Genomic DNA, 19177 nt, shown 5'->3' with positions numbered 1-19177 from the left:
GCAACTAATATAAAAATACTTTTTCTTAATTAGGTTAAGATGCAGAATGGTTTATGACAGGAAAATCAGAAATAGGGGTGATCCACCAGATCACATTCAGCCTTGAAGTAAGAGATCACAACTCTGTTAACGTCAATAGAGTTGTGGCTCCTTATTTCTAAGTTAAATTTGACCTTCCATGTTTCAGTCTTACCTTCAATATTTAATTTCTTCACATTTTCTAGTACTGGGTGGAGTATACCACTGTGAAAAAAAATACTGCAAACAGTAAATAATAATTGAATTTTAAGTAGCATCTTTCATCCAAAGACCTCAAAGCACTTTAGTCACATTAGGTGATTAAGCTTCATGCTACTAGGGTGACCAGATAGCAAGTGTGAAAAATCAGGACCAGGGGTGGGCGATAATAGGTGCCTATATATCACAAAGCACCGAATACCAGGATTGTCCCTATAAAATCAGGACATCTGGTCACCCTACACACTACTCAACTGTGAGGAACATGGTAATATGCTATCTCATAGATGGATAAACTGAAACAAAATTTAAATGATTTGTTCAAAGTCACACATTAAGTCTGTGGTAGACCTGGGAATAGAACCCCAAAGTCCTGTATGCCATTCCCTGCTTTTATACTAGACAATATTGTTTCTGCCTTGGAAACATCAGATGTACCATCGGTTTATAATACTCATATGGTACTCGCAGTGTATCACCAACCATATGCTAAATGCTGGCAAATGAATTGCCAGTAACTAAATTCATGAGTTACTATGTGAGAACTGTACAGGATTCCTCTTCTTTCAGATGAGGGTCCCAACTCAGCAAAACCTTTAAGCACACATTTTAATGCTTTGTTAAAGGGGACTTATGATAGGAGGAGCCAAGTGGTTTGCCTATTTTAAGTGAGGTGTATATTTTTTAAGAAATATATTTTATAATGGATTTGGGAAATGATGTGCAGTGAATGAACATTAGGGAATATCCTACCAAAGGTAACTTTTAAAGAAAGGATAAAATAAAATAAATAACAGGCAAAGGAGAGACTAAGACAAACATACAACACATTTACCACTGTTAGTAAAGATGAGTGAAAAAGTTTATAAAATAATAGATTCATCCATAAATATTACATTCACTAGTTCATCATGAACACTGAAGACCATATTCAATGTTCTCATTTTCGCAGTGTCTCAGAAGCTTAGAACCTAAGGAAGGACTTTCTTTCCCAATTTCTTTAGATACTGGAAGCTCACTGCTGCCAGATGACTCTACTGACCCAGTGTTAGTACAGTTCAATCTTGTGGCCCACTCAACATAGCAAAAGCCCGGAAAGGTAGGTGAAGTGGCCACACTAAATGGATCTGACCTCCAATATAAAAGAAATGCATGAAAGCAACTTTTTATTTGGATTTCAATTGTCCCAACCAAAGTTTACAATCTCAAACATTGTAGCACTGTGGTAGTGCATGACAGTCAGAATGAGAAACTGTCTAGTATTGAAACAAAAATGAAACTGGACTATTTTTGTCATACAAGCTGAATCAAGTGTGGAATTCAAACATATGTCATAAAGTTGTTTATATTCAAATAATCCAGGTATGTAAGGATTGCCTAAAAGTGAAAGCTAAGATTCTAACCTGACAATGTACCTTTAAGAATTATATACAAAAAAAAAGGGACTACTGTTAGTATTAATATAGTGCTTTACATTTTCAAAAAGGGTAGAAATGAACAAATTAATCAAGTAATCCTTTAACAAAAGGTACTAGGTCTAGCAGTATGGATTAGTCTATAGTACTGAAGGCTGCACTGAGCATATGAAGAAGCCTCCCCCTTAGGAGAAAGGTCATTAACTACATGGAGAAGCAGCATTTCTGTGATTTGGCCATAGCAAACCTCAAATCAAAACCAATTAAATACTATTGTCCTGAGAGAGGATACTGGGGAGACAAGGAGTGGCTGTTTCCCCAGGTAAGGAACAGAGCAGTGGTTAGGGAGAGTGTCATAATCAAGGATGGATTCTTCAAGAAGGAGTTGCTTGTCACAAATTTGAAAGTGTGAAGGAATTATTAAAAATAGTACTAGTGTGGAAAACAACAGGAGAGGAAGCAGAACAATGAAAGAAGGAATCAAGGAGGAGGTGGTTTCCTTTAGGAACTAGATGTCAGAAATGCCCAAGGGGGCAAGTTAGTGGAGAGCAGGGACAGAAAGAAGTAGAAGGAGAAAGTGTCAGTGAGCCAGGAGGAAAGAGGGTAGGCATGGAGCAAATATTGTTACACATCAGAGCAGTGAAGAAAGTAAATTCCTTCCTTGGGTCTGCCCAGCAAAGGGCTGGAAGGGCAGAGTAAAGCGAATGGGTGGAGAACAGAATTAATAGTGTGGAAGGCACTCTCTGAATTGACACACACATACACGGAAAGGAAAAGTGCTCCTATTTATATGCTAAGGCCTTTTCCACGAATACTCAGTAGTAGTAAGTTGCTGTTTTATATTGAATCCGAGACTACAATATGAACTGTCATTTTCTCTAACTAAGGCATAAGAACTTAAAAGAGGTCAGGAGTTATAATAACCTTATGAGAAACTTAAAAACCCATAATTTTCTTCTAAACGTTGCCAAGAAAGAGATGATAAATTAAATTTCATATTTTAATTTAATAGAAAAACACATTACATGTCACAGCGATTCACCAGGACATATTCTTGATTATATCATATCATGTTTTTAAACTAGTGCACAAGCAATCATGTTCTGAACACTTCAAATTGGCTTATCAATGGTTAAAGGGATTATTTACCTAGCTAATTGCTTCCTGAGAAGGAAAACATAAAAGAGCTCGGACACTTTGAGTCACACATTATAATGGCAGGGTTTATGTTCTCAATAAAGTTGCCTAACTTGCATATAACAGATTAACTGTCCTTGATAAAAACAAACACTATGTTACAGAGAAAATAAAGGTATAGGTAGAAAAGTAAATTCTGAACAAGTATGAGGATTCTTTTGTTATTCAAGAAGCTATCAAGTACCCTAAGTGGACAATTACATAGCAAAAATTTCCAACATATTATGGAAAGGGTGGTGATGTCCTTATGGACTTTCTGAACTGTGATAAATTTCACATTATAATTAATTCACTAAACTATCGCACAAACACATAAAACTGTCACATTTTGATTATTTTTTCCAAAATAGCGCTCAGGTGAATTTGCAGAAGAATGGTCTCTGTTTTGCAGACATAATTTGCACCCACAAAATCTACGAGTGCAAATCTGAGTAGTTGCTCCTCATTGCAGATGTAAATCGGATAGCTAGAGGCGCAAATGCTCATGTTTACTTTGAGGAAGGGAAAAAGTATGAATTTATAGGAGAATAGGAAAATTCTTTGAAGGAAGAAACTAAAGTATTATCTGGAAGTTGGTATTATTTCAGTAATGTGTAGGCCTCTTAAATTATTTGAATTTTCTCCTTCCCTCTCAATGACACAAAATACTAATTACAATACACATTTCTATTGTGATATCTCCCAATGGTCCCAATCCATGTGAACTGACTTAAGTGAATCACTCATATATTTTATCGCTAAATATCAGATATGTGATATCAATGGAATGGAATCACCAGAATGTAAGTCAGTTAGCCATGTGCATGCTGGTGCTTTACATTTCTGTGACATCAAAAGTGAGGGCAAATTTGACAGAGGTTTATATAGTGCACTATGGCTTGAAAATGTCAGCCAAAAATGTCAAGAAAAATAGTCCACGGGGTTTCCATTGGATGCCAAAGTCTCTATGAAGCCACTGAGACACATTGATTCTGACGGCTGTAGTTTCCAAGAAGTCATGCTAAATGACCCAGGTATTATCAAACTTCTCTCTCCCAACTATTCAAGTATTAAAATGACAAATCATAGGGGTGGCCGTTAGCCTGAAGACACTGCCATTCTATTATTTAAAGTCTGGGGTTTTTTTAAATGCCTGAGATTTCTGTGTGAAAAAATAATGAACTTTAAGAAATGTCACTTTCACTAACAGAAATTATAGCTTGAATACCTGAATATGAATATTAAATACAAAAAAGTACATTTAAATAATACGAAGTCTGTGACACAAACTGACAAAAGCAAGGAAATCCAAAGGCACAGCTGACACTCTCCTTAATTCATAATACTGTGGGGAGGGGAGAAGCAGGGAGGGCAAGAGTATATTTAAAGACCCAGTAATGATCCTATGTGCAAATTCTTTTACTCTATCCATTTTGTGTCCATGCCTTTAACAAAAACCCACAACTCTTAAAATATATTAATTCGGTTTACTGGGTTTTTTAAAAAAATACAAAGGAAACTTCATGGAAGGCAATCAATTGCACTTTAGTCACCACTAAACTCAAGCAGTTCCTTTAGGATCACTTCACAGGTGGATGGTTTATATTGTAGGGTTTTCTTATGTTCAGAAAAAGACGATTACTCACCTTTGTAACTGTTGTTCTTCAAGATGTGTTGCTCATGTCCATTCCAAGTAGGTGTGTGAGCGCTGCGTGCACCGTCGCCGGAAGGCTTTTCCCCTAGCAGCACCCATCGGGTCAGAGCAGGTGTCCCCTGGAGTGGCACCTCCATGGCGCTGTATAAAGGGCCCTGCTGACCCGCTGCCTCCTCAGTTCCTTCTTGCCAAAATGCTCGGCCAGAGGGGAAGGAGGGTGGGTCATGAAATGGACATGAGCAACCCATCTTGAAGAGCAACAGTAACGAAGGTGAGTAACCGTCTTTTCTTCTTTGAGTACTTGCTCATGTTGATTCCAATTAGGTGACTACTCCCAAGCTGACCCAAAGTGAAGAAGTCAGAGCTCACGGAATCGCTGACTAAAGCACTGCTGTACCAAATGCGGTGTCATCCTTAGCCTGGTGGGTGATGTAGTGTGCAGTGAACATGTGAATCGATGTTTAAGTAGTGGCCATGCAGTTCTCCTGCATAGAGACGTGTGCCAGGAATGCCGCCCAAGAGGCCTGAGGTCTCGTGGAGTTCACCACTAATGCCAGAGCTTATACCTTAGCCAGGTCGTAACAAGCCCTGATGCAAGAGGTGATCCAAGAAGAGATTCTCTGGGACGATACTGACAGGCCCTTCATCCTATCAGCCACTGCAGTAAACAGGTGTTTTGACCTTCGAAAGGGCTTAGTTCTCTCTATCTAGAAGGTTAGTGCTCTCCTGACATCTCAGGTGTGAAGGCTTTGCTCTCTGTTGTTAGCATGTGGTTTTGGAAAAAACTCCAGGAGGAGGATGTCCTGATTCATGTGAAACTGAGACACCACCTTCAGTACGAAGGCCGGGTGCAGCTGTCCTTGTGAAAGACAGTGTACGGCCACTCTGTTGTTAATGCTTTAAGTTCTGACACTCCTGGCTGAGGTGATTGCTACCAGGAATGCTACCTTCCATGAAACATACAGGAGCAAACAGGATGCCAACGGCTCAAAGTGGGGGGGCCATCAATCTAGTAAGCACTAAGTTAAGGTCCCAAGCAGGTATCGGGTTCCGGACTGGCAGATGCAGTCAGTCATAGGAAGAAAAAGGGAAAAAAAGGCAGTGTGGGGTGGGGGTTGTTAGTGAGTTATAGATTGCTGTAATAAGCCATAAATCCAGTGTCTTTATTCAGTCCGTGATTTTCAGTCTCTAGAAAAGCTATAAATTTAAGCTCCAAGGTTTGTTTTTTGAAGGTGTTGTGCAGATTTCCTCTGAGGACGACGACAGAGGTCAGATATAGAGTGATTGTTTTGTGAAAAGTGTTTGCCCACAGGTGATAGGGTGTTTTTGTCTTTTATCATTTTTCTGAGAGCATAGTGATTGTCTGGTTTCACCCACAGAGTTGTTATTGGGACAGTTAGTGCACTGGATGAGGTATACCACATGTTGTGATATGCATCAGTAGGACCCATGGATCTTGAAAGAGTGTGGGGGGGTGTTGATCATCGTAACAGTGGAGATATGTCTATAGGTTTTGCACCTGTCGCTCTGGCCGGGTCTGGTGCCACTTTGAGTTGGTTTGTCCTGGTCTGTGGGAAGCTTGCTTCTGATGATGATCTTGGAGAGTCTGGGGGGGTTATTTGAAGGCTAGAAGAAGGGGTTCAGACAAAGATTTCTTTCAGGATGTGGTCCCCCATCAAGTATGGATTATAATTGTTTAATGATATCCTGTATGGGTTGGTAGGTGACAACTAAGGACGAGTGGTCGGAGGTGATTTTATTTTTGTACTGAAGCAGGTTATCTTGAAGTATACAGGTAGCCTGTTCCACAATACAACCTACTTCTCTGGGGGAGTATCCTTGTTTGGTGAAAGCAGTTTTAAGTGTGTTAAGGTGGCAACAACGTATTGTTTTATATACAAAAAAAGCTGTACATAGAAATGGCTATAAAGTTCACTTCTGCTATGATAAACACAGGGAAACTGAAGAACACAGCCTGATAAATCGAAGGAAATACCCTAACTCAGATAATCTGATTGCCAATCCATTGATCCTCCCATGTCATGAGGTTGCTACCAGTATGCCAGAATAATACTGTTTTGACAACAAACAGCAAAAGGCTTGAATACTTTTAATTTGGGGAAGGTGGGGTTGCATTTCAATATGAACATGAAAAGAGACACATTCTGCAAAATGTTTGCCATTTTTCATGAGGTTTTTGCTTGAAAATTGACTACTTTCCCCATGCAGTGAGCCAATTTTTGAGAGAAAATAGACACATTCCGAAAAGTTGTCTTCAAAACTAAAAGTTTCCAATCCAGAGTTTGAACTTTTGCGTGTTTATCATGCCAAACTAACTATTTTATGCTTCTTGGGCAGCTCCTGGTGCCCCTGCCCAGCTTGGAGAGATATGGGTGGCTGCTGGGTAACAGGAAGACTGGTACTTTTTTTCCTTCCCTGCTCTTGGAGCTCCTGCTTAGGTTGGGTTTCAGCAACGGATGGATAAGTGTGTGAAGTCAAAACAGTATGACGAAAGGTGGTGTACAACATTTCCTGGACAATTTACAGTGAAATGTTACTTGAAAGACTTATTCTTCTATAGTCCCTTCCTCACTCAGAAATTATAATATTCACAAACAACTTGAATTTATAAGCCATAACATTTTTAAATACGTGAAACCATTAAGACACCTGCATTACAGATCAAAACAGTCATATGAGTTTATGTTATATTTGTACTCTTTGCCTCTATCCCTCCAACTCTCCTGTCTTATCACTCTTTTGAATCATGTCTGACTGTAGGACCACGATCCTGCTGAAGTAAGTGGGGGCTCAGTGCAGTGATCCAGGCCCTAGATAAGATCCTTGGAGCAGGGATCATGAGTCCAACCCTGCAAATAAGCTCCCATGTCTGAAAAGGACTATGCACACCTATGATACTGTGTAAATAATAATGATAATAGACATTTTCTGAAGATTAATAAAGAACTACTTTACAGTTCATGTTATTAGTAGGGAATAGTAAACAATTTTCTTTAAAAGAGAAAGAAAATGTAAGTCATATGAAAGTAGTGTCATTAAATCCATACATTTTTCAAATATAGGTTTGGAACGTATTCAAAATATGTTACTTATACACTTTGGCCACATTGTATAAAATGACAAGTGGCTGAACTAGGGCATGACACATTACCACATGAATTATTTGACTCAATAACTCCACAACCTGGGTCAAACTCCCTTTACACCCATATATGACGACAGACAAAAACAACTGGACAAACTAAATATGGAATGAGTCAGGACACCTGCTACTCGCCAGTGATGACAATGACAGGACAAAATTTGCTCCATAAACCAGCTAGTCACCAATTTCCAGCAAAAATTAATCTGGGAGATAAAAATCCAGAGTTTCTTCAGAATTAAATACAGAGGGTGAACCAAGTATAGCATTAGTGATGAGTCTGGAAGTTTAGTTTGATGCCAATAAGCATGCATAAATCCAGGTTAGAGATAAGCAGAATAGTTCAAATAAAACATTGACACAAACTTTTCCCCAAAACTCAAACTGAATCTCTTTTGAGGTTTGAAAGACTTTACTTGGTTCTTACTTTTGCTGGCTTTTCTGCATGGTTGGGCTGTGACTAGAAGCAGAACTGCTGAATTACAGTAAGGAAAGCTCTTTGCTATGCTATTACTTGCCAGCAACAGAAAGTAGGGCTTGTGAAATCTCACAAGAAACCTGTTATCACAATATTTCCAGACCCCAGCTAATGGGACAGTTCATATACCTGTCCAGACCTTTGACAGTTCTCATCAATACTGGAAATACTTATTTGAAACTTACTAAAATTATCCAAACCACACACTCCTCCCTAATATCCACCATGCCCAACTCTCTCCCTCCCTGCATAACCCCCCTTCTGCCAACAGGTCCCAGATCTCCCTCTCTGCCTTGTTGTCACTGGGTGGAAGGGAAAGTAATTGGCGCAACAGTAGCCACTGAAGGTGTTAACCTTTTGTAACCCTAAGCCATGTCCGGTGACTGGGGGCAGAAATGAAAAATAGTCCCTTATCTTACCAGCTCTCCTGTGTCTCACACATTTATTACAGTTGAGTTACCCTCACATTAGCACCTATTCTCTTCAGATGGCAGCTAAGTAGCCTTTCTCCATTCATTCCCTCTTTTTCTCAGAATATCCTTCCTGAGAACGTGCCATGCTGTGGGACCCAGAGAGATACTAAAAGCTTAGAACATGTGAAATTCCCTCTTCCCTAACCATGAGAACCATCATTCCCTCTGAAGCATCTAGCAACAGCCACTGTTGCAAGACAGGATACTGGGCTAGATTGTCCATTGGTCTAACCCAATATTGCCATTCTTATGTTCTGATTCTTGGAAGTAGGGATATGGGCCAGGTTAGAGGGTTTTTTCGTTTTGTTTTGTTTTGATTTTTGGAGGGTGGTCATGAACGGGTAGCCCCATTTGGCTGCTTCCTAAAGAAGCACTAAGAATGGGGTTTGGAGTTGATCTCCCAAAGTCCCTGTTGTTAGAGACACAGCAGATCAGGGTAAGCATGCATCAAACTGCATCCTAAAATGACAGCCTACGACCTGTTTCGAATCTCTCCTCCACAATGATCACAAGAAGTGAATTCATAATCAAATCTGTAAATCATTCCCTTCTCAAGTTTTGGGCAAAGGTTTGAGACAATTCTTTTTTTATCTCAACCAGATCACTCATCCCTAATAAGCATTCAGAACAAATGTCATTGAACAAAAAGGAAAGAAAAGAAAGAAAGAAAGAAAAAGCTTCTTAACTGTGCTGTGATCTCTCTCCATTCAGTGCACAGCAAAGGACATGTTCTGCAGATAGATCAGAGAGACAATACAAGTCACAGTTCAAGGCAACTGCCCCTGTACAACCCCTCCGTGGTCCACTCCAGTAGTGCCAAGGCAGGTCTCGGGTCTTCAGTCATCACCTGTCTCTGCATAGGGATCCTTGCCCCACTCCTTTCTGAGTTGCAGCTTTAAGGCTGCACAGCTCCCTTCCTTACACTGTGATATACCCTGCAAGCCTAAAGGCCAGCAGCTGGGCTCTGCTCTATCTCCAAGGACAATGACAATGTTTTTATCAGTGCCCACACACCTCTTCCAAGCAAGCACATTCATGCATAGGGCAAAAGCATTATAGAGAAAACATATTAAAAAACAATGAACAGATTTAAACCTATAGAAAACATACCAGAAATCACTCATCTTCCACACAGGGAGTCAGATATGCCGATGTCCCTTCCAATCCTTCAGAAGGGTTGGGGCTCCCCTTGGGCAAAAAGCCATGTCCATGTGCTAAATCAAAATGAACGCCACAATTCAGCTCAAGCTCATCCTTTTAGTCCAGAAGCCCTTTTTTTCCTAGTCTCTAAAAAACCAAGCCTAGACCAATCTATGCAAACCACTCCAAGGGGTGGAACTTCTCTGGAGTTGTTTACAACATCTGGGATAATCAACCCCTACTGCTTTAGCTTCTGTAACAGCTGTGGTAATCCTTCCTTTTGGTATAGGCCACAATCAGACATAAGCCATTCATAAATGTAATATAGCAATTCCCAAAGATACTGCATGGGGTTGCAATATCTGTCACAATACACACACATCTGGCTCTGTATATCTGGCACACAAGTTTTTGACTTTCCATTCGCCAATCTACAGTAGTCCCACAGACACTGCACACAGCCTAGTAATTCTCTACCCAAGTTTCAGTGCTTGAATCTCTAACTCTCACTCTTGCACTCCTGCCCTCCTAAAGTTGGATGAGAGACTAGATTGAACTAAACTGGGCTAGGTATAGTGTTGCTCAGTACCAGGTATATTATTGCTCTGTGTTAAAACATTAAAAGAACTGATTCAAGCAATAGGGTTTAAATATAAATGGTGTCTTTGTATTTCTGGCCAACAGTAAATGAACTAGACGTATCTTTCTTCCCCAGTTTAATAAGTTTGTTCTCTTTTGTGTTCTCTCTTTCTACAGTTTCTCCATTGCATTTAAATATCTTGATATTTCTAGGAGTCCTGCTGTAATAACAGTGATACCAACAAACTGTCCTTCTATCACCCTTTGGAAAAAAGTTCTATAGTATTTAATAGATAATGATAACCTTTCCATAGGCTCCAGAATTCAATAAAGAATTCTACAGAATTCTACAGGATGGCTTGAAACCTACAGAAAAGTTATCATTCTCTTTTAAGTTCTATAATTTCTTAGAATAATTTCTAGAAAGTTGTAAACTTCTACAGAACCTTATTAGTTTCATCCCTATTCAATTCTATATCACTACACCTTTACCAAGTTCATTGTTCGGGATTTTGGTCTAGAAATCTTCTCCTTTATATTTTACCCTTGCAGTTTGTGAGTGAGGGATGTGTATATTGTGCCTAGTGGCAGGAACTATTATTATTACTAATTATTTGTAGTATCTAGAGGCCCCCTCAGAGATCAGGGCCACATTGTGCCTGGACACTCTCCACACACTTTATAGGAGACAATCTCTGACATGAGCAACTTACAATCTGAATAGACAGACAGTCAAAAGGTAGGCTCAAGGAAGAATTAATAATCAACATTCAACGAATGGAGACAGAGATAACTGACTTGCTCAAGGTCACACAAGCAGTTTGTGGCAAATCTCTGAAGTGCTAATCCAATGCCTTAACTAAAAGATCATCCTTCCATCCTATGATTTTTGGATAGAAATGCTGAACACCAAGAAGTGAACTTAGAAGAGAGGGCAGACTGATTTTAAGAGGTATTTGCAGGAACTGACTTGAGTTGCTAAGCATCTTTACCCTTATTCTGACTAGAAGTATAATTTAATTACTAACAAATAACTGTAACCCAGCATACGGCAAAATAAACTAGGAGTTTGTGCCCTTTGTGGTATCATAGCTCTAAGACATGCTGTTCTTTGTCCATTGGCTGGATACGCCAGCAGCAAGGGAAGTAACGACTCAGAATATACATGCACCAGTGTAGAACCTTTTCCCACCCCCATAAACATCTCCCTAAAAAAACAGACTTTTTTACCTAGGAACTATGAAATACATGACAATTTCAAAATTATTTTATCACATGTATGTACATTTTCTTCTGAATATTACAAAGTACTTTGCAAGCACTATTTAGTATTACATCAATCCTATGAGATGGGTAACGCTTATTGTCTCTTTGTAAGAGTGCCTGAACAGAGAAAGGTGAAATGGCACAGATAATGAGTCACTGGCAAAGCTAAGAACACAACACAGATTTCTTGACTTTTCCAGATCTGTGTTATAATCATTACACCAGAGTTCATTCTAAGGGCCACAGTTCCTCAGACAACAATAACAGTGTTGTAACTCACTGACTTCAGTCAGCTAGTACTATGTAAGGAAGCCTGTGCAACTCCAATGATTCTGGAATCTGTACCTTGCTGCCCACCCATAATTCGCCCTTCCCCTGTATTGCCCTACTCCTTGCTTTAAAGCTTAGCTAGAGACCCAATGGCACATGTGCTGGGCCATTCTATAGAATTCCCAGGTGAGCTGTTTCACTGGCACATAATGGAATTTTGGGTGTTCTGAATCCATCATATACACATTCTGGTATTCAAAGCTCCCTAGATTCAGTTACGTACAAGAATGCAGAAGCAGAACCCACAGGAGTTTCTGTGGCTATGTCTACACTGCAGAGTGAAGTCAACTTACTTAAAATCAACTTTCACCCGCCGATTTTTGGAAGTCGCTAGAGCCTGTCCACACCATGCTCCTTGTGCTGGGCTCATGCGTCCACACTCGCCACGCTTGTGTCGACATTCAAAGCTATCCCACAGTGCAACTATCCATGGGGGCTATTGGGATGAGTTTCATTGTCCCATAATGCAACACTCCTTTCCCCTCCCTTCTTGCCCCAAAGAAACATGAAACCAGTTTTCGCGCCGTTTGTTTATGCCGCGCACTTGCCATTGCTGCGGAGACATGGAGCCAGCTCAACTCTGCACTATTATTGTTAGCATCACAAATACGTCATGGCTTATCCTTGAGCATTTTCAAAGGAGAGCGAGAACCCGAAGCACAGACAACAGCAATGTCACCGAGGCTGCCCTGCTACATCAAGCGGAACAATTCCCAATTGCTGCAGGCCATAACGCATCATCTGCAGTCCGTGGAGTGCTGGTTCTGGTCCCACGAAACAAGCACAGACTAGTGGGAGTGCATCGTTATGCAGCTGTGGGATGATGACCTGTGGCTGCAGAACTTTTGTATGCGAAAGGCCACTTTCCTCAAACTTTGCGCGGAGCTGTACCGCTCCCTGAAGCGCGTGAATATTCGCTTGAGACGAGCTCTGACGGTGGAGAAGTGAGTGGCCATCACTCTGTGGAAGCTGGCAACCCCCGACTGTTACCACTCGGTTGGGAATCAGTTCGGAGTCAGTAAAACTACAGTGAGAGTTACCGTGATTCAAGTGTGCAGGGCCATCAATAGACTTCTGCTATGAAGGCTAGTGACTTTGGGAAATGTGCAGGACATAGTGGACAGGTTTTCCGCGATGGGGTTCCCAAACTGTGGGGGGCATTGATGGGACGCACATCCCTATCTTAGCGGCTGCCCACCTAGCAACCGAGTACATAAACTGCAAGGGGTACTCTTCCATGGTACTGCAGGCCCTTGTGGATCACAGGGGTCGTTTCACCAACATCTATGTGGGATGGTCTGGAAAGGTGCATGACGCGCGCATATTTAGGAACTTGGGGCTGTTCTCTAACATGGAGGCTGACACTTTCTTTCCAGACCAAAAAATTCACATCAGGGGTGTGGAAATGCCAATAGTGATCCTGGGGGATCCTGCTTATCCTTTGCTCCCTTGGCTAATGAAGCCGTACACCGGGCACCTTGACAGCGACAAGGAGCATTTTAATAACAGGCTAAGCAGTTGCAGAATGGTTGCTGAATGTGTGTTTCGGCATTTAAAGGCCAGATGGAGAAATCTCCTTACTAGGCTGGACATGAGTGAAAAGAACATCCCATCAGTTATATCTGCATGCTGTGTTCTTCATAACGTGTGTGAAACGAAGGGGGAAAGGTTTCCCCAGGGTTGGACTGTGGAGGCAGAAAGACTGGCCACCAATTTTGAGTAGCTAGATGGCAGCAACATGCTCAGAGCCAACCACGGAGCACTTTGTCTTCGGGAAGCATTGAAAATCAGGTTTTGCATGAGATGCAGTAACGATTTCTGTTTCTGTATGTTTTGTGCCTTTGTTCAACATCCCCCCTACCATCTATATCAGTACCCTCCAAAGCCCTACCCAAACAAGCTATGAATTAATAAAGAGACATGTATTGAAATGATGCAAACTTTCTGTCTGTGTAGACATGTTAAAACACTTATATAAGCCTTCATCACCTTTTCACCTTGATTAATGCAACTTACTTTTGTTCTGTGACCTCCCAGACACCCGCATCACTGCTGATATTTACCAAATACAACTCTTAAGATCATCTTCTTTGCCCATCACTCTGACCACATCACTTCATTGGTTTCTTCTCCAAAATATACCAAATTCATCCTTCTTGTTAACCTCCAAGGTTCTTCATAGTCCTTTCCCTCTCTACTTATCCACTCTTGCCCCTCATTACATAATCCTTTCCTTCTCTCTTTTACAAATGACATCAACCCTGATACCAATTTGTCCACTCCTCCCACAACATCTTCACAATTTCTTCCATTCCACTTTCGTCTATGCATAGAATACCTTCCCTATGCTGTGTACGCTATCACTGCAGCACATGTACTGTGCACAAGCCAGTGAGCTACAACCCAATGTGCAGAAAACACCCCATCTAGACAAGCCCATAGGCCTAAGTTTATGCCTATGACTTTCATTATCTCCTTCAGATCCTTCTCAAGACCCACTTCTGCCATAGTGCCTACAAAACATCAGTTGATGCTTGATGGCTAGGCTAAGGAGAGTTGGGAAAGTAAATATTTATTTATATAATTACAAAGCATTGTCTATGTGCATGTGCGCACACACTGCAGGCATACTTAAAAAGTTACTATTGATTCTAGCAGTATTCTCCTATTATAAGTATAGGGAACATCTCTGAAACCTGTAATATCTCCCAAAAATGAACTTTTACACATGGCCATAATGTCAATGTGTGTGCAGGCATACACAGACATACACACAGCAACATATACATAAATACAGTATATGTATATGATCAAATGGATGCCAAAATATACATGCAGCTGTCTTCCTATTCACCACATGTTGTTTGTTGCTCAATTTATATTGTAAATTCATCGGCTTAGGGACTGTGACTATCAACATATTTATACAGAGCCTAGAACAACTAAACACTGCACAAATATATAGCACCTCAAATTGCTACAATAACATACATTTTCAAAGAGATAAAGCTCAGATTAAGTACCAAGGGAGTGGGCCCCAAATTTCCATTTGTGCCTTTAAAAAAATCTCTCCCTACATTAACAATAATGAAATAGTAATGCTTGAAGAAGAGAGTGCTGTGTCACATGTCACAGACATCCAATCTCATTTCCACAAAACAGTCTGAAAATCCCATTCATTTTCTATGCCCAAATTCAAACACCTGCTAGCTAGTCATTTATATATTCTAAGACAGCTAAGCCTTTATACGGTAAATGAAAATATCACTATATCAGGGAGACAGATTGCATGGCACAAAGAACAGACACATGCTATTCTATCTCATTTTTTGTCATGCAATTATGAATGATCTTTTGCATTTCTTAGTGAGAGGGTGGAACACATGATGAGGTCTTAGTTTAGTATGAAATGATGTGTGCATTAAAATAATGCCTTCTGGCCAGTGATTTCACAGCAGAACAGGATTATTGTTTCACTGAGGTACACAGTGGAAAAGGCACAACCTCATGAACTGTTCAACATATAAAGGAACTCACTATAGCAGTTCTACTGTACAAATAAAATAATAATAATGTGAATGTTTGTGTGGGATAGGATATGTGACTTTGACATCACTGTGACTTTTGAATGTTACAACAGAAATGAAAAATAAAACGTCTTGCCCAAAAAATACAGTATGCTATGTGCAAAATGCTATGTGCAAAGTTGAGCCTTGGAACAACAGGACTTAAAACACCCATCTTACAAAGGCGACAACAAAACATTAATTAAAGGAAAAGTCAGTATTCTCCCTATTATACTTACCCTGGTAACCAGTTACAAACAGTACAGAACACATCTCAAAAATGAAAATAAGTAGTACCTTGAACAAGCTTTTATCAATTATGTAATCAGAGGGCCCCATGCTGAAAACACTTTCACACTCAATGTTTTCTATAGTTAGTAGCCCTATTGATTTTAATGGGATTACTCATAGCAGTAAACACTTGGTTTGTAGGATCAGGCCCAGAGATGATACACATGCAAACATGAACTGTGAGACAGAATATATGTGTTGTTCGTGCCATCAGTTTTTCAACATATTGATTTTATCTTCTTTCACTGAATAAAGGTTTAGCTGCTTTAATATATTTAAATGACATGCTGGTGGTTAAATTTGGGTACAGACAGGAGGTGGGATCATGCATATTGGATTTTAACCCAGAGGTTCTCAATTCATGTAGAGCACTACAGTAGTTAATAGGTAGTCCAAGATCTAGCAACTCACATGGTGATCATTCCTTCCTATTTCCACCTGCTAAACTTCATTAAAAGAAGCTAAAAATATATGAATTTTTTCCACGTAAACAAATTCTGTAGGAATGTTATACATTTAAGAGGGAGAGATGGTCTGCTCAGTTATGAATGGGGAGGAGCTGGTGGTCTGTGGGACAATATCAGTATTAAAATATGTTCCACATTATGAAAAAAATGTGAAGACCTTTGATGCAGTCCATTAGCAGGAAGGAATATACACCACTGTTCCAATACAATTACCTGATTTGCCTCAGGATTCAGACTTTAAGGTAAGAAGGGACCATCGTGATCATATAGTCTCACCTCCTGCACATTAAAGATCACAGACCACCTGCTCCTGTAATAGACCCATAGCCTCTGGCTGAGTTACTGAAATCCTCAAATCATGATCTAAAGACTTCAAGTTACAGAGAATCCACCATTTACACTAGTTTACACCTGTGAGCGACCCATGTCCCATGCTACAGAGGATGGCAAAAACCTCCAAGGTCTCTGCCAATCTGACCCAGGTGAAAATTCCCTTCCCAAGCCCAAATATGGTAGTCAATTGGACCCTGAACATTTCAGCAAGACCTACCAGACACCTGGAAAGAATTCTCTGTAGTAACTCAGAGCCCTCCCCATCTAGGACCCATCACTGACCACTGGGGATATTTGCTACTAGCAGCCACAGATTGGCTACATGCCATTGTAGGAAGTTTCATCAGACCATCCCCTCCATAAGCTTATCAAGCTCAGTCTTGAATCCAATTAGGTTCCTCTCCCCTCCAACTGATAAGTTCCCAGTTTATAGCAAAAATTCTTGTTAGTCTGCATGTGCATTACTTTTCACTTAGCACTATTAAATTTCATCCCATTTCTATTACTCCAGTTTTCAAGGTTATCCAGATCTTCTTGTCCAATGTTCCGATATATACTACTGATTACATCATTATTAGGTAAACTGTCCTGGTATCCACAATTATGGAGACAAGGTAGGTGAAGTAATATTTTTACTGGACCAACTTCTGTTGGTAGACAAGCTTTCTACCTAGTCTCTCTCATATCCTGGGACCACTATCAACCGCACTATCTCCAATAATAAGCCTTTAAAAGGTGTTAGTTTTCTTTTGTAACCCAACACCACACACTTGTCTAAATCACAGCCAAAGACAAATTGAAGCAGCTCCTTGTAACTGTATTTATTACTTTTCTTATATATCTACTTCTAATCTATATAAGATATGTGGAAAGACACATGGATTTCTACAAAAAGGCACCATTTTCACTTGGAGGAGCACCTCCAAATTGGGCTATCCAAATTGCCAAATCTGTTGGATATAAATGTGATGGATAATAAACTCATTGGAATCCCCATAGAAACACTCATAACAACACCCTTCCTTTTCCTTAGCCGCCTCTCCCTGCTTTTATTATGAGATATGCATCCCAAATCTGCCCAAACACAAGAAAAATAGTGGAAATTTAATTGAACTTACCTGAAATAATTTTTCCTTTAACTCATAAGACTGAATAACTGCATGGCATGTGCTTTTTCACTTTTGTGCTTCCTGCTCTCTGTTTATTCACAGCTGGGCTTGGGGGATTGTTCCAGAACAATAGAGGAAGTAAAAGAGAAGCTTCACAATTCCAGCAATGAGAGAACAAGGATTTATGACTATAATTTCCTGAAAACTGAGAATGTCCATTAAGAGAAAAGGTTCTGAGCACAGGATAGTCTAGTTAAAATTATCTAGCAAATTAGACCCATGGTGGCATTCCCATCTTAAAGTTTAAAATAAAGAAAAGTCTCAAGTCTAATTGAAGACATTAAGCAAACTATCAGTCAGTGTTGTTTCAGAAAGAACTACCTCACAAGCTGAATTCCAAAGTGTTCTCTGCATCACTTCCAGTTATCAATCTATGTTAGGCATTTGTAATCATATATATACTCTATTTTCCAAGGCCCTGGGTCATGCAACAGTGATACAATTAATGAAATCATACAATAATAAAACAAAAAAATGGTGAAAACCAAAAACCACTATATATCTTTAAATGCTCCTCAACATGCCCAGCTCCATGCTCCAGCAGGATCCCAAAGTAGCTGTGACATTACGTGATGTTGTATGTGGGAGTCTCCCATCAAAGTGGGGATATGGGCAGGGATGGACATCACAGGACAGAAAGAATACCAACAAGTATGTTCTTAGTTACTAATGTGCCGAATGACCTTCTTTACCTGTATATCCAGGGCACTCAGCATACCTTGGGGAAGTGACTAGTCAATGGATTTGGTGCTTATTTTTGCGAGTCACTTTTTTAATGCCACTAATGGTCAAATCTCCATCTGTTCTTTTGAAATTAAGCAGAAAATAAAGACAGATTTTATCTTTCTTTGCTTTGCTTATTTTTAACAGAGGCACTACAGAATGATGATGGTGTCCTTTTGGTAAACCAGAATGTCAGACACATATTATTCTTCTAAACATCTTCTGGCCTTTCACAGAAAGGTTAAGGTGGTTTAAATAAATTTAGTCAAAATAAATGACAGCTGAGGAAAAGTACTAGAAAACTATACTTATTAACAACCCCTTTTCCTTAAATATAAACAAGTCATTTACCAAACTGCAGTTTAAAGAGATCATAATGGTTTATGCAATTCCTACAAAAGACAAACAATTTTAAATGGTAAAGAAGTGTTGGGTGGGGGAAAATTACACACAAATGGTAATGTATGGCCCTAACACTCCTTAACATTAAAACCTAAGATTCCAAAATGGTCACGCAGCAATCTTGTCTTTCCTATGAACTCTTATCATGGAATCATAGAAGATTGTGTTTGAAGGGACCTCAGGAGGTCATCTAGTCCAACTCCTACTCAAGGCAGGTCCAACCCCAATTAAATCATCCCAGCCAGGGCTTTGTCAAGCTGGGCCTTAAAAACCTCTAAGGATGGAGATTCCACCACCTCCCTAGGTAACTTTTCC

Source organism: Emydura macquarii, unplaced genomic scaffold (assembly GCF_026122565.2).
Source record: "Emydura macquarii macquarii isolate MOO-44397 ecotype Brisbane River unplaced genomic scaffold, CSIRO-AGI_Emac_v2 contig_1253, whole genome shotgun sequence".
NCBI classification, from domain to species: Eukaryota; Metazoa; Chordata; order Testudines; family Chelidae; genus Emydura; species Emydura macquarii.
Note: the sequence above shows the minus strand (reverse complement) of the source record.